Source organism: Vipera ursinii (genome assembly GCF_947247035.1).
Source record: "Vipera ursinii genome assembly, chromosome: 3".
Lineage (NCBI taxonomy): Eukaryota > Metazoa > Chordata > Lepidosauria > Squamata > Viperidae > Vipera > Vipera ursinii.
Genome location: NC_139516.1, coordinates 82295744 through 82313137, shown reverse-complemented (window position 1 = coordinate 82313137; position 17394 = coordinate 82295744). Strand labels below are relative to the sequence as shown.

The following is a 17394-nucleotide window of genomic DNA, read 5'->3' as shown; positions in this document are numbered from 1 at the left end:
CTTTTTTAGGTTGCCGACCCCTGATCTAGGGAAAAAGCTTCTCAGGTATAAACCAATTGAAGACAGCCAATTTTATGTAACTATTAAGACATGAGGCTAGAAATTAGAAAATGGTGACTTCTAACCCTGCTTTAGGCACAAAGCCAGATGAATGACTTTGGGCCAGTCATTCGCTCTCAACTCTAGAAAGGAGGCAATGATGAGTCACTTTGGAAAAACCTTTTCAAGAAAACCGCAGGGACTTGTTCAGGTAGTTACCAGGAGTCAAAACTGATTCAAAGGCACGAAAAATAAATTAATGAACTAGTCCAGGGGTAGGCAGGCTCTTTTATGACTCATGGACTTCAACTCCCAGAATTCCTGAGCTAGCCATGCTAGCTCAGGAATTCTGGGAGTTGAAGTCCACGAGTCATAAAAGAGCGACGGTTGCCTACCCCTGAACTAGTCCAAGGCCACAGGGGGCAGATATTCTCAGGCACCACATTGCTTGCATTCGGAACCCAATATATTGAATTTTTTTTGTAAGAAAGACTAAAAACAGGGGTCTTCAAACTTGGCCCTTTTATGACTTGTGGACTTCAACAAGTCATAACGGCCAAGTTTGAAGACCCCCCCCTGGACTAAAAAACTCAAAAAGACATTTACACATCGTTTAATTTGTGGTGTGGATGGGCGCTTGATTTTCAATTCCTTTATTTTTAATATTTGCGTACAAAAATTCCCCCACCTTTCTAGAACACCATTAATACCACCTTCCTACGGAAAACCCGGGGGCAGGTATAAGATAGGCCAGGGGTAGGCAACCTCGGCTCTTTTATGACTCGTGGACTTCAACTCCCAGAATTCCTGAGCCAGCTATGCTGGCTCAGGAATTCTGGGAGTTGAAGTCCACGAATCATAAAAGAGCCGAGGTTGCCGACCCCTGAGATAGGCCTTGTGCCACTGGCTAGGTAGGCCAACGACCCAAAACTTAAGCCTCCAGAATAAACCAAGCATTGGATCCAACCGCCTGGCTCTAACTTCAGCAGAGGAAGGAATAAAGAGAGAGCGCCTCTTTTCCGGCCCAGGTGAACTGGGAGGCCTCCCTCATGCTGCCCGGGGGAAGGAACTTTTTTTTTTTTTTTTTTTTTTTTAGGGAGCTGAGAGGCTACTACGCACATGCGTCTTATCGGGCTAAGTAGGGCGGAGGATGTGTCGACGAGGAGGGAATCCAAGGCGAGGTGGCGTGATGTCGTCACCACGCTTCACGCAGCTCGCCCATTCCGTCTGACGCACGCCCTGTTCGAGCCCGTGAGTTTTCCGTTATGGTTATTATTATTATTATTATTATTATTATTATTATTATTATTATTTTCGGCGGGGGCGGGGGAGGGGAGGGGGAGAAGGAGGGGGGGGAGACCCCGAGAGAGGGAAGGTCGCGCGGTAGCCGGGACCGAAAAAGAGGTTGGAATGGAATGCGCGCGCGAAAGGGAGGAGGCAGAGCGGGGCGGGCGGGGGGGGAGGGGGGGTCTTTACTCCATCCTGTCGCATCAGAGAACATGGCGGCTGCCGCTGGTGCGGCAAAGGGGCTCGACCAGGCCGGGCTTCGGCCGCTGGAGGTAAGTAGCCGAGCCCGGGGGAGGGGGAGGGGGGGAAACGGCGACCGGTAAGGGTTGGCTTGGGAACTAGGCCGGACCCTTTAGACTTCGGGCTGGGGAAATGCGAGGGAGCCACCGGCCCCGTTCGCCCTCCTCCAAATCCGTTTGCGGGTCCCGACTGGGCCGGGGCACAAAGAGCTGCTGCGCTGAGGAGGGTTTTGTTCGGTCACATGAAACGGCGTTAGCCAGTCAACGCCGACTGGAGAGTCCCCCGAAAAGGAACCTCTCGGCTGGAAGCGAGAGAGGGAAGCCCCGAGCCGGAATGACTTGGGCGACCCGAGGAAGGCCGCAGAGGGAATGAGGTCACCCTGGCAGCGCCGGGGGGGGGGGGAATCGTTCCTGTAAAGCAAGGTAGTGGAGTGTGGAAGAAGGCCGGGGCCGTCGTTTGGCCTCCAGCTCTTCCTCCGCTGGGAGATGGCCTGATGATCTCTCTTTTGATATTATTTTATAGTTATTACTCCCATTAAACCTGAGTCGGCCTCCCCAAGTTTGGAACGTGAAAGCATAGATTTCATAGCTATGCTTTTAAAACTCTTCGGTATCGCTGTCGGACCTTTAGACCAGCGTTTCCCAACCTTAGGAACTTGAAGATGCGTGGACTTCAACTCCCAGAATTCCCCAGCCAGCTATGCTGGCTGGGGAATTCTGGGAGTTGAAGTCCACGCATCTTCAAGTTCCTAAGGTTGGGAAACGCTGCTTTAGACCCCTCTGTACATTTCTTAGTACACGGTGGCTGTTCTTGCTGCCCGCTAGCCAATTTAAGGAGTTCAGGTGATCCTGAAATTAATCTTAAGTTACTCGACAGAAGGGGTGGGATGTGCTTTGTCTCCTCATGGTCCCTCTAGTCTAGTTTCCAAACTTTCTATTGCGCCCACTGTACTTCACTGAAAACCCAGGCGAGGTGTGTGTGCTTTTGGCTTGTTTTGCAGTTTCCAAAGCATGATACTGTAGTAAATTTATTTTAATGCACGGAAAAAAGTAAATAATGCATATAATCTGATGTAGGAGTAAGTGATACAGGGTAGATTTGTACTTTTCAAATTGTCAAAGAAGGCATGTCAATTTGCTGGGTACTGACACACCGACACACACACTTGTTGCCCTTCTAAGTTTTGATATTTTACTTATATTTCATTTCCCCCCCCCCCTCTTTACGGTGTTAATTGGTGAGGTAACTTATAGCGATTCACACAAATGTTTAAACTTGGATGGGTACACTAATGTTTGAAATTCTTTACTGCGTATTTCTTCTTGATAGATGAATGATTCAGGATGTGAAAATATTGGGCAGAAGAATTCTGCTGCTATAGCATAGGTAAGATTTCAACAGACCATAGTTTTATATATTGCCTGATATGAAAATGGTAACCGAAACTAAGTATTCTCAACAGAGCAAATACTCCTAAATAAATCAATCTGTTTTTTTAGGAAATTGTGAGTTGTAACAATTTTTAGACCAATAGACACAGTAGTAATGGCTCTAAAGAGTTTTGGATTTAGGAGTTAAGTTTATTCTGGATTTTTTTTGTGGATCTCAAGTAACACCAGCTGCCTGCAATTAGTGCAGGTTCGCATCCCACCAGGCTCAAGGTTGACTCAGCCTTCCATCCTTCCGAGGTAGGTAAAATGAGGACCCAGATTGTTGGGGACAATTAAGCTGACTTTGTAATAATGCCGCTTGGGGTGTGTGTGAAAGCCCTAACAAGCAGGCATATACATAGAATGAAGGATACTGCTAAGCTTGTAAGCCGCCCTGAGTCTTCGGAGAAGGGCGGGATATAAATGGAATTAAAATAAAAAATAAATAAAATTTTGGGACAGCTATCTTCAAATACTTATAATATGAACTAGAGAAGGAACAACCAAATCTAGGGCAAAGAGATGTAATGGTGGCTCATTTGCGGATTATGCAACTTTGCAAATGGATGTTTTAGAATATTATGATTTCTTCTTGTAAAAATATTTTAAAAGAAAAGAGAAGAAAATACATAGAATATAGATATTATACAGAAAAATTTGCAGGGTAGTATAAGATAAACCATTCCATTGGGAAAAAACACATTAATTCTTATATATCACCTCAGATTGAAATCAATATAACGATAGTTTTACAACAGTTTAACATTTTAGCACTTTAAAAACTGTTATATTTCACTGTTATTAAAGTCAAATTTTAGATTAGCTGAGAAAACTCTATAGTGAAAATAAAAATCATGGGTAAAGCATCAAGAACTAAGAAGATTGAAACCTTGGTGGCAAGCAATGTACAGATTTGTTCTCCGTTAACATTTTCCAGATTAAATTGAAACTAATAAACTTCTCATGTATAAGTATTTTGGATATCAATGAGTATTCCCAGAGATTAAACTGTTATTCTTCTAATCAGAGAATTGCATATCATTTCCAGGAATCTGCATATGTTATCCTGGTAGCAGTTATAGTATGCCAGCTGGGTGTGTCTAGTGATTTCCTTAGAACGGCTATGAAATTGTTGCCATTCCTGTTTGTTTTTACCATTTTCTTGTGTCTGGAATCTTAAATTCTTGTAAGCCCTGGATGTAGCATACAAAATATTTTCTAATCGTGTAATACAGAGTATACATTATTATGTGTTTAACAGATTCATTTGAGCTTAACTGATAAAATTGATTTGAGCAGGCTTTATATCTGGATGTCAACTGAAATAAATGGGAGGTGTTCATGAGCAGCATAGGTAGAGTATGTGACACTTACGATAAAACATAGATGGATTGCATGGTCATTACTATAAACAGTTAAGCCAACCTGTATAGCTGGAGTTGTCTCCAGTTACATTTGTTTTCATGTAGCTCTCCAAAATATAATAGGAATCTGAAATTTGATCTGCCTCACTCAGTTACATTGTTTACTGGATGATTCTAAGGCAATCATTCTCTCAGTTAACTCGCCCTTAGAGTTATGTGAGGATAAAATAAGATCAAGCATTTATTTTGCCTTGAGCTTCTTCATGAAACAGCTACATAAATATGCTATCCAACCATCACAAACGTATTTCCCATCACTTGCATATTCTCTGCATATACTCTCTGTCTTGTCTTAAGAGAGTCTCAGCTTCTTGAGGAAAAATTTCCTGGGAGAAATACAGAGGAACAATGTGCCACTGTTGGCTTCAAATGATAAAGGGAGCCTTCTATTACTGCCAGTGCTGATGTTGCCCCTGAAATGTAACTGAAATAGTTCAAACATTATTAATTAGCAGACATTGTTAAGTGTATTTCCTCCTGTATATAATAGTGCCGTAATTATTATTTATTTTATTTATTTATTGAACTTATATACCGCCCTTCTCCTGTAGGACCCAGGGCGGTTCACAAGGCAATTAAAACAATATTACAAAAGTTAATAACAATTAAAATAGATTAAATTATCCTTGATTGAAAATCGAAAAACCCCTATAACTCTGATTAAAAACCCAATTACAATAAGTTAAAAATTAAAAATTCTCAGTCCTGGCTGGAAAGCTCAAAGAGCCAGGTCTTCAGGTCCCGGCGGAACGAATGAAAATCAGGGGCAGTCCTGAGCTCTACGGGTAGCTGGTTCCAAAGGGCAGGCATGCCCACAGAGAAGGCCCTCCCCCTGGGTGTCACCTGCCGGCAATCCTTTGCCGGCGACACCCTGAGAAGGCCCTCCCTGTGGGAGCGCACAGGACGAAGGGAACTTGATGCCGGCAGCAGGTGTTCCCTCAGATAATCCGGACCCAAGCCATTTAGGGCTTTATAGGTCATCACCAGCACCTTGAATCTCACCCGGAGGGCAACCGGAAGCCAATGCAGCTCGCGGAGCAGAGGTGTTACATGGGAGTATCGGGAAGCCCCCATCACAACTCGCGCAGCTGCATTCTGCACCAGCTGAAGCCTCCGAGTGGTCCTCAAGGGCAGCCCCATGTAGAGAGCATTGCAGTAGTCTAACCGGGAGGTTATAATTTGAAGAATGAAATCGGTTTTCAGTAGAAGAAAGATTTTTTTAAAGATTTATCATATTTAAAATATTATTTTAATATGCTTATATCCCTAATATTATGCATTCTTTGAAGTACAAACACATGAGTCTCTGTTTTATTATCCTATGTGAATCACTTCAGCAGTGTTGAAATAAATAAAAGGTACTGTGGAGGATGAGTGGGTATGTATTCAGCACTTGCTGGCAATTCCTTAAACCAAATGCATCTTTTCCTTGTGCAATTGTAGAGGACAGACATGATCCCGGGAAAAGGTGTGGCTGCTTTGAAGAGTTTCTGACAGATTCTGTGTGAGTGGTCCTGTGTGTTTTAAACTTTTTTTAAAAAAAAATCTGAAGCACAGCAGAGCCCAAATGAAAAAAATATTTTTCTTTACATTTAAGAAGTGTGAATCAAACCTGAACATAAATTTTCAATTCATACAAAGTTCCTTTAAAAAAACAACTTAATTAATTTAACACAGACCTTCAGATTATTAGATCTGATCTTGATCATCAGATACCCTGTTTTGAAACTCTTGTACTTTGCAAATACCTTTTTCTCTGTCGATTAGTGTTATCTGTCTAAGTGGGAACAGGATGGAAGTGAAAAGGTGCACATGACGTTCTTCATCATCACAGGTTAAGGTTCAAACGCCAAAGGGATAAGTGTAAAATATAAAATAATGCATTTCCATATAATCTCCAGAAAGACCTCTCTACCTAGTAGAAGGTAGAGAGGAAGACCTATGAACCAAATACCCAATAATATTTCCTAACTCAGAAAAAAAGGAAGTGTCTGAATAGTTATTACACTGTGCCTTTATTAATAACTTTATCATGTTGTATTTTACTTTCTGGAAAAACTGAAATATGAACACCCGTACAAGTCTTCAGAAAGTAGCTTTTTTTAAAAACTAGGATAGAAAGTCAGTTTGGTGTGGTAGTTAAATCGGACTATAAACTGGGAGACAGTGAGTTCTACTCTGCCTTGGGCACCAAAGTAGTTGGGCCAATCACCTTTCAGCTCTAGGAAGGAGGCATTGACAAACATTTCCGAAACTTGGCAAGAAAACTGCAGGGATTTGTCCAGGTGGTTGCCAGGAGTCAAGGTTGACTCAAGCACACATTAAAAAAAAGGATACGTTCTGCAATTTGAATTCAGAACTTTGCTGTTCCCTAAAGTGTAAGAGATCATTTGTACAATACTGGAAGTACTAGTAGTTCTTCAAGGCTGGAAGGAAGAATGAGGGTTCAGTTGATTGTTACAGGCAAGTTATTGTCTGCAAGATTGTGGTAAGCTAATAGTCACAATATATCTACCAAATGTGCATTCATGTCATCATAGCAGATTTATGAAAAAAAATACACAGCATTTGAAGTTGTCTGTCTACAAATTTCATTTGGTTCAGTAGTTGCCTGTACTATCCAAAAAAGCACTCTCAGAGATCATAACAGGTTCTATGACCTGTTGTGTACAGAGAAAATAACAATGGTGTATTGCACCTATGGAATTAATTTAATTATAGCTAAATGGTGCTAAAAACTTTCTAATAATAGTGAATAAATAATAGAGCACACCATTAGTTTTAAGTTTTAAACGTTTTGTTTTACAGTGTTTAGCTGTTTAATGAAAAACTATATATATTTTTCAGGATTCAAGTCCAATTGCAAACTGTTTTAAATACTTAGGATTTCTTGGTAATTAATATTCTTCCCGTAGAAGAAATAAAAACTAAGGAAGTGGAAACTTGGTATCCAGATGCCAATGTTTTTCCTATCTGGGAACCATAAGACAGTTTTTCATCCTTTTTCCATCACCAACTAATAGATTACATACATTTATATGCACATTTCTTCTCTGTTTTATGTGTACATATCTTTCCTTCATATAACTTTAATTGTGGATGTTTTTATTAGTATTGTAGTTTTATATATATTGTAGTTGTCTGCTGTAAACTACTAGAGTAATCAACTGTAGCACTGATGTGTAACAGCTTTCTGAAACTGTAACAGTCTTTTTTAACTGTGAAACCACTATAAACCACAAAATGAGTTACAAATATCTTCTTTTAGCTTTTGAATAGGACAGCATTTTAAAAACAGGCTAAAATGAGAGTTGCATTCTGCTTAAAGAGGCATGTCAGCTCAAATAAAGGTATCTGCCATTGATCGTAACTTTATTCCTGAATTATCATTGCTTATTTTTAAATGAGAGCAGTGTAACGGTTAAGGAAATATGTTAGGTTGCCTGGTTCAGTTTGAATAGATAGAGATATTCCAAAGGTGCTTTTTCAAAAGGCAGCTGGACTTTTATTTGTTTTTCCTTGAAGTCATTTTACTTCTCATTCAAGAAGCTTCTTCAGTTCTGACTGGTAGAGAATGGAAAGATTTATATTTCTTGAATTATATTCTTTGACCCCTCTTTTAAACCAGCAGCCCTCTCTGTCCAGAATGTGTACAGCAAAGTCCACATTTTGGACAGAGAGGACCACTGATTTGAAAAAGGGGTCAAAGAGGCCATCTACATTAAGATTGAACAGCTGTCTCTCAACAGAGGGGAGGGGTACAATGCCACTCACCTGTCTATAACACAGACCTTTTGGCAGTCCCAAGAAGATTCCACACCCATTTGCATTACCCAGGTGACCCTCCAAGTGGTCTCAACGACTCTCTCCACCATTCAGTCAGAAATGAAGAAGCTTCTTGGATGAGAGGTGAAAGGTTTTCAAGGAAAAATAAAGTCCAGATGCCTTTTACAAAAGCACCTCTGGGACAACCATGACCTGGATAACTGAGAATCTCCATAAATAGACAGAGATATGTTTTTGATTCTTTAGTTCTCAAAAGACATTTATTCAAGAGATAGCAACTTGGAGATGACAACAGCAGCTATTGAATTTATGTTAAATATGTATGTGTGGCAGATCTGAAATATTTCATTTTTCCATTGTTGGGATTTGGCAATGAGCATGTCACTAAAATTGGTGTGTTAGACTATGTGATGCTTGTTATGTATGTTTCTTTTTATTTTTCCTCCCAAAAAGAAAAAATTACACATCTACCCCTTGGTAGTTTTCTAAGAGTGATGGAGTCTGCTATGAATCCAGGTGCTGCAGTAATTTGTGGCTTTTAATGGATTGCATTCCTCAGATTTAAGCCAGCATTGATACAGGCATCAGTGGTATATGTTTGCTGGATAAAAATCCAGTTTTTGATATCTGCTTTGGCTTCAGGGTTTATAACTATGAAACAGAAATATTAATTCTGTAGAAATGGAAACTCACTGATGCTTGAATAATTTCACCTGGCTAGTATTTGTTTATGTTATCTTGGACATGAAGCACACTGAATTCCATACTAGCTTCAGCAGCACACAAAATTGTGCATGAAGGTGGAATTAGCGTGATTGGTATTTTCTACATATATTAAAACACGGGTTTTATTTTGAACCAACTTCAATGTGAAACTTCATGAAATTCCTTTCCAAATGTAAAAGCTTTTGTCCAGAATGTAAAATGGGATGATTTGGGTCATTATGGAAAGGGTTTGTACTCAAAATGAGAAATGTTTACAAAGATTCACACTTGAAGTGATTTAGAACATTCCTAATTAAAAATGACATGCAAGCATCATCTGATATAGATTGATAGAAAAACTTTTTTGTTAATGTAAACTGCATATAGCTGGTCTAGCACAATAATTTAATTTGTATCTGGGGGAAGAATAATCAGTAAGAATTAGAATAGAATTAGGAAGTTTGTGGACCACATATTTTACCAAGAGTCTTGTTTTATGGCTTCCGGAACTCCTTTAAACCATGCGACTGAAATCTTTTTTTTTACTTTTTGATGGTAAAAAAAGGTGCAAAATATTTGCATAAACTCTGCGAAGCTTAATGCATCAAGTTTATCACCTCCAATCCTTTCAAAAGAAAAAAAACAATGGAAGAGCTGTCTCATGTCTTTGATAATGTTTGCCCCACAACCTGCCTTCATTGACCAGAAATCTCCTTCTGCCCTGTACTGTTTTCCCATGGCTCAGATTGGTAGTAATTGGTATAATATACATTAGTAACTTAAAATGAGTATACAGAATCTTATGCTGGACTTGAAATATAACTAGCTCTTCAGAGTAAATGTTGTTACGATGACACTAAAATATAAAATTGGAGAGACCGAATGAGACTTTAGCTTACCAAACATGTTTTAGAGGTCAAAGTTTTACATTAAGGCCAATACCCTTATTGCTGTAAAGAAGTGAAATCTAAAGAAAGATAAAACTCTGTTTGGATTAGACACAAGAAAGACGCTAGCAGAAGTACTTGTGAAAATCAGAATAGGCATCAATATGGTGAGATGGAAAGATGGCAGGAAAGATGGAGCAAGGTATTGCAAATAGTATTATGAAATTCATCCTACACAGTGGCTGAAATGAACATTCTGTAAGAAAACTTGACAAGGCTAGTTCCTGATAGGACATTTTTTTGATGAAACAGGAAAGTCTACACGTGCAAGTTATTTCATAAGTTTTTAATTTGAAATATATTGGATAGGGTACAAAGATTGAAAAACTTCTGATTGTTTTCAGTGCAATAGAATACAAAGAGTTACAACCTCTACTTTTTGCCTTACATTTCTAAACATTTCAAGCTATTTCTCTAACCAGATAACCATTCTAATCAACAAAATCTAAAACCAGAGTTTCATTGTTTTCAATTTTGAGCACAAACTGAAAGTTTTCTTTCTCTTAGCTTTCTAATTTTTGTATCTTTTTGTATTTTTATTTTACAATGAATTGTAATAAGATATTTTTTTAAAAAAATGAAATGTATTTGGAGTGAGGCTATTGTATCTTACCGATATTTCAAAATGTTGAATAATTAAGATGAAGTAAAATGAAGTATATCAAGATTTGTATTGGGCTACCAGAAAGGCTGAATCAGTTTTAAAATATGAGTACATTGTGTTTTTTTTGCAATTATACAGTATGTATCTGAGATACAGATGGAGCTTTATTAAACAGAATTCATTTTCAAAATACGATACAGTATAGGAAAATGGAAATGAGCAGAAGTTCATCATTGCCACCTTCAGGTTTAAAGGGAGAGTGCAGTAAGAAATATAGCCTAGTCAGTGTTTGATGGAAAATGGAAATGACCATGCAGCATAACTGCTAAACTGGTAATATTGCTTGCAATTTTATTTCTGATAGAAATATGGAAATATTCTAATTATACTTAATTCAAAAAGTATAATTATGTAAAATATTTTAGAATATGATTACAATTAATATGTGCTAAATGCAAGGAATCAATCTACTAGAATCTCTGCAATCTACAATTTCTCTACAAGATGTTTGATAGAAAAAAATCTTATGAAAAATAAGGGATGAATCGTGTTTTATTGGACAACCCTAACGCTGTTCGAAATCTACTTGGAACCTTAATATGTTTATCATCGTTTTCAAATTATTGTTAAGTGGCAGTGTCAAAAATGAAGTCAATGAGATTGGGTTTGGTCTAATGGTTAAGGCATCAGGCTAGAAACCAGGAGACCATGAGTTCTAGTCCTGCCTTAGTTCACACACACTCAGCCCAACTTACCTCATAGGGTGGTGGTTGTGGAAAATAGGTGAAAGGTGTGTAGAGTTATTTGTAAAATAATAAAGGCAAGATTTAAATAAATAATGTAAATTTCTATCCATTTCAATATGTATGTATTTGACTGTCAGTTCTGTTCAAAATGTTAAAATCCAAAAGCATAAAAGTTTAAAATTGGATTAATTAAAATTATCATTTCTACATGTTCAAAAATATATTTTTATTTTTTTTTAAAAAGTCAGCAAAAGTCAGTCTCCCTAGATCAGTTGGGGACACATGCCAGTGACTGGCTTTTGCTACAGAGAAGTCTTGCTCTTGAATTGCTGTGAGATGAGGCCATGGTAATCGTAAGCAACTGGATTAAATTGAGAGGGCAGTATATAATTATACACACACACATACAGACACAGTTTTGCAAAAGTTATACAAATAGATACCATACCTTACAAAAGTGCATGCATGGGTTATTTTGGGGGCAGGAGGAACTCGAAGAATGAGTAATATGCAGGCAGTAGCTTTTATTTGGCTCCCAAAGAGAACGCAAAATCACAACTATAAAATAAATTGGGAGAAGATTAGTCCCAACCTCTATGTATCTTCTGAGTCACAACAACCAGTTTGTTTTTATGTTTGCTTAGGTTTAAACACTACTTCAATCCAAAAACTCCAAGCAGCTAACAGTTCACTCTGTTTGATTGGATTTATATACTGCTTCTATCCAGATTCTAAGCAGTCAATAATGCCATTACAATAATTGCTGTTTAGAGCTTGCCCTAGGCAAAAGTCAATTTATTACCATTTATTTAGCACATTCCTGATAGCAGCTTGCATTTTGGGAAGCCATTTTGTTGCCTGGAGATGTTTAAAAAAATACACACTAATAATTTCCTATTTTAAATTTGATAATCTTTCTTAGTAATAAATTCTGTTTAAGAAACAAATGTCTCCTGGTGATGTGATCTGATGTCATCTTAAGAAATAGGACCAAAACAATGCCTCTGTAAATCTCCCAGGTATTCTAGAAGGAACTCTATAATAACATAATAAATGATATACATATGACATAATAACATGATACATCTATGACACTGTTCCTGTTTTGTCTGTAGAAATTTCCCTAAACAGATATTTTTCAAATGTGTTAGAAATAATTGCAAGGCTCCTCACCCAGTATGATCATGATGGTCATGATTGTTATAAATTGTAATGTGACACACATACATAGATTCCTATTTGTAGGAGATGATTTATAATTTCAGTCTGTTGCATAGCTTCAGTGCCATATTGTTGTATTATATTATTTCTGAATTATGAGACGTTATCAGAAAATTTTCATTCTGGTGCAAAGATATCTGAGCTGTTTAGATTTTTGACTGATTATACTTTATAGTAATAGATGTAAGTGTGAGAAAAAATGTTGAAAATCTAATTATAAATCAACTTGTAAATACCTCCAGAGGTTATGAGACTGGTAGTCCCTTGGAATATATGAAGCTGATTTATTGAAATGAATAGAATAGTTAATTGAAATGATCCCCACAAAAAGATGAGACATGTAAAAATTCTGTATGCTGCCCAGCTTTCCTACTTGTTAGATTTGTGTGCACGCGCACACACAGACGGAATGTGTGCCTATGATCTATTTACATATTTCTGTACAGATTCATATGCATATGTCCTGCCGTAATTCTGTATCTGTATTCAATATACATGCCAGAAAAAATAATATTAAATTAATAACTACTAATTAAAATTATTTATAGCAAAAAATATCTCATCTGCAAAATTGATATCCCAATCTGCTGACAAAAAAAAGCCTGTGGAAATGTGGCTGAGCAAATATACACCTGTATAGTATGTGCTTACCCTATAAGGACATCCCCTAGGTTTTTGCTGTTATCAGGTTACCTTACAGCAGTGGCCCCCATCCTTTTGGGCACCAGGGACCAGTTCAGTGGAGAGAAGTATTTCTGCCGACAGGAGGGGGCGTGGTTTCGTGTGCTGCCTCTATCCCTCGGATGGGGCTTCACTTGTTTGTACAGCCTGGTTTCTGGCATGCCGCGGACCAGTGCCACGGACCAGGGGTTGGGGGACCAGACCCCTGCCTTGTAGAATAGAATATCCTTTATTGACCAAGTGTGATTGGACACACAAGGAATTTTTCTCCAGTGCATAAGCTCTCAATGTACATAACAAACAAGGTAATATAATCAGTGTACATACAAACATACAAGTAACGCGTACATACAAACAAGATAATAAGGTACCATTTGGAGAAGGTAATAGAAAAGATAAGGATAATTATACAGCCATACTACATGGGTAAATATGCTTAGATATAAGACTGTACTGCAGTGTTCAGCAAAGTGATGGCACGAGGGAAAAAACAGTCTAGTTTTGGCATGCAATGCTCTGTGGTGGCATCCTGAGAGGAGGAGTTGAAACAGTTTATGTCCAGGATGTGAGGAGTCTGTAGATATTTTTTTAGCTCTTTTTCTGACATTTGCAGTATATAGGTCCTCAGTGGAAAGCAGACTGGTCGTAATAGTTTTTTTCTGCAGTTCTAACTATCCGTTGAAGTCTTTGCCTGTCCTGTTTGGTTGCTGTACCAAACCCAGACAGTTATAGAAGTACAAATGACAGACTGAATTCCTCTGTAGAAGTGTAACAACAACTCCTGGGACAGTCTGAACTTCCTGAGTTGATGCAGGAAGAACATTTTTTGTTGTGCCTTTTTAATGGTGGTTCTAATGTTAGGTGTCCATTTCAAATCCTGGGAGATTACAGAACTCAGAAACTTTAAAGTCTCTACTGTTGATACTGTGTTGTCTAATATTGTAAGAGGTGGTAGAATAGGAGGGTTCCTCCTAAAATCCGCTTTCGTCTCTACAGTTTTAAGAGTGTTCAGCTCCAGATTGTTCTTGCCGTACCACAGGACCAATTCAAGCTCCCATCTATATGCAGACTCATCACCATCTTGAATGAGACCAATGACCATTTTATCATTTAAAAACTTCAGTATTTTAATGAAGCGATTCTTTGAGATGCAGTCATTGGTATAGAGCAGGGGTAGGCAACCTTGGCTCTTTTATGACTCATGGACTTCATGAGTCCATGAGTCATAAAAAACATGGCTGGGTCAGGAATTCTGGGAGTTGAAGTCCATGAGTCATAAAAGAGCCAAGGTTGCCTACCCCTGGTATAGAGAGAAAAGAGTAATGGACAGAGCATACAGCCCTGGCGGCACCTGTGCTAATTGAACAGGTGTTTGATGTGATTTTACCTAGCTTCTCCTGTTGCTTTCTATATTTCAGAAAGCTTATAATCCACCTACAAGTGTGAACAGGCACAGCTATCTGAGTCAGTTGAATAATTTCTGGGATTATGGTACTGAATACCCTTGGATAGGTTATTGGGATTCAGCTCCTTGATGGAGGGTTCCTTCAGTTAAGGGAGAGAGATCTGCTGTAGCCAATCATAATTCTTCAGGCTTTTCCACACATTTGCTGGTTCATTTGCTAAGAGCTGATTCCTCAGCTCTCAGGTTACCTTATTATGTGAGCTGGAATGGTAATTGGTAAAAGAAATCCTTGAGCTATTGGGCTGTTTCTATCTTCTGTATAACAGATTGATGTAGTTTTGTACTTGATCAGAAATGCAAGGTAATACAATACATGTATATATTTAGTAAGTCTCACTCAATACATGTATATATTTAGTAAGTCAGTGACTCTTATTTCCAGACTAATAGGAGTTCTGCTAGTGAGAACAGTGACTTAAGTCAGAATGCTAACTTTATTCTCCTCGTTCTTCATGTGTACAGCATGGTCGTCTAAGGTAAATAAAGTAACGGTAGCAATTCTCTTCAAAACTTAAGGAACACATCAGAAAACTTGAAAATAAATTGAATCATTAATAGATTCAGTAAAAATTTAGGTACAGGTAGTAAGTAGCATAGGGACGCGGTGGCTCAGTGGGTTAGGACGCTGAACTTGTCAGTCGGAAGGTCGGCAGTTTGGCGGGTCGAATCCCGAGTGCCGTGTAGCAGAGTGAGCGCCTGTTACTCGTCCCAGCTTCTGCTCACCTAGCAGTTCGAAAGCACGTAAAAATGCAAGTAGAAAAATAGGGACCACTACGGTGGGAAGGTAACAGCGTTCCGTGCGCCTTTGGCGTCTAGTCATGCCGGCCACATGACCACGGAGACGTCCTCAAACAAGCGCTGGCTCTTCGGCTATGAAACGGAGATGAGCACCGGCCCCTAGAGTCGGAAACGACTAGCACGCATGTGCGGGGGAACCTTTACCTTTACCTTTAGTAAGTAGCATAATATACTATATATTTGTTATAAGAAGAAAATGGGAATTGTCTTCTTGTATAGTTTGGCTCTCAATAATGAAAATGGTATAATGGATTTGAAAAAAACTATAGATAATATTAATTTACTATTATAGGCTTGTCTGAGTTTTGAATCCAGATTTGAAGCTTAAAAACGGACAAAACAAGCATTAGTGAGTAAAGAAAAGTTCACTAAATATCTATTTTAGTTTGAGTGTTAAGTAATTATTGATTTTATGGAACTTTAACTGCTCTACTTCCAAATGAATATTGCAATTAAAAGTATATTCTCATACCAGCCTGTCTGGGTCTTAACATTTTCCAGTAAGGAAACTTCTTATAGAAAGGCCCATGGGGCACGTGGTTTGGGGAGGATGTAAAACTAATGAAAATAGATAGGATCTGCAACACAATGCAAGTCCCTATCTCTTATACAGGCACTGATGTTACATTACTCTTTTTTAGAAATTTTATCCAGCTTTGAAGTGCTATTTATTGCATGTTTATGGCTGGCTTTGATTTCATTTAAATAAAAAATGTGTTCTACTTTCTACAGTATGGCTTTATTTCTTCAAACATAACTTTAGCTCATACTACGCTTAAGGGTAAATGAAAAACATTTTTCTATCCTGCAGTTTCCCTGTATGTTGTTATCACTTGAACTATGGTTTATTTAAGACACACGGCAAAGAAAAAACATTGATTTCTCTGTGCGAGAATGAATTTCAGTACCTTAACGCTAATTTGTTTATTAATCAAATTTATATAGTTACCCATCTCACGAGAGTGACTCTGGGCAGCATACAATAATCAGTCATTAAATTTAGTTTTAAAAATAAAAAAATCAACATTAATAATAGAGTTTAATTAAAATTAAAATATATACAAACCTCAAGTAGAGAGAGAATAAGTACATCCAACTCAGTAGTGGAGCTGTCTAAAGACACCTCCGGCATAACCATATTTTGAGAGTGATAATGTTCTGTAAGGTGGGCATCCTTGTTAAAAAATGGCCTTATTTCTGTGTGACATTAGATTGCTGGATGATTCAAATGCTGGAAAAATGTGTTGTGACTAAGGAGTGACTCCATATAATACAATTTGAGGGGTTGTAGTTCTTTCTTCAGTGCCTTCCAGTCCGTGTTGACTCCTGGCGATTGCCTCAACAAGTCCCTATGGTTTTCTTGGTGGAGCAGTGGGCTAAGGCCTCCTTAAGTAACACCAGCTGCCTGCAATTAGTGCAGGTTGGCATCCCACCAGGCTCAAGGTTGACTCAGCCTTCCATCCTTCCGAGGTAGGTAAAATGAGGACCCAGATTGTTGGGGGCAATAAGCTGACTTTGTAAAAATGCCGCTGGGGGGGGCCCGAAAGCCCTAATAAGCAGGTATATACATAGAATGAAGGCTATTGCTAAGCACATTGTGCTTTAGATTGTAAGCCGCCCTGAGTCTTCGGAGAAGGGCGGGATATAAATGGGATTAAAAAAAATTAAAAAAATTCTTGGCAAGATTTTGGAAGTGGTTTGCCATTGCCTCCTTCCTAAGCTTTAGAGAGATTGACCCAGCTGACTTGTGCTTAAGATGGGACGCAGTAAGCTTCCAGTTTGTAACTTGGTACCTTAATCACTGCATAAACTGGCTCTTACATTGTTATTATTTTGCTATTATTGCTTACGGAATGGTTTCAGTATTTTCAAGACTATTTGAATCCAGAGGTGAAAAGATGCTTCAAGGGGGAGGTGAAAATGATCGTTCCATCTGTCAAGCCTCTTTAATGAAGCTTCAGTTTTACCCAGACACACAGCGATTGCTATATGCAAGAAAAATACTTGTTTGTGTTAAGAAG

General features: G+C 38.5%; 1 protein-coding gene across 2 annotated transcripts in view; it reads left to right on the top strand.

Moving 5' to 3' along the window:
- Positions 1–1148: 1148 nt before the first annotated feature.
- The window catches only part of ZNF644 (zinc finger protein 644), a 59607-nt gene continuing 43361 nt past the window's right edge, over positions 1149–17394 (top strand). Inside the window, exons 1-3 of one of the 2 annotated variants that reach the window (XM_083358693.1) lie at positions 1538–1598; positions 2896–2952; positions 5864–5924. The gene's annotated coding sequence lies outside the window, so the exon portion shown is untranslated. Of the gene's footprint in view, positions 1291–1537; positions 1599–2895; positions 2953–5863; positions 5925–17394 lie in introns of those variants that run through there. The other variant, XM_083358694.1, reaches the window with a different exon arrangement.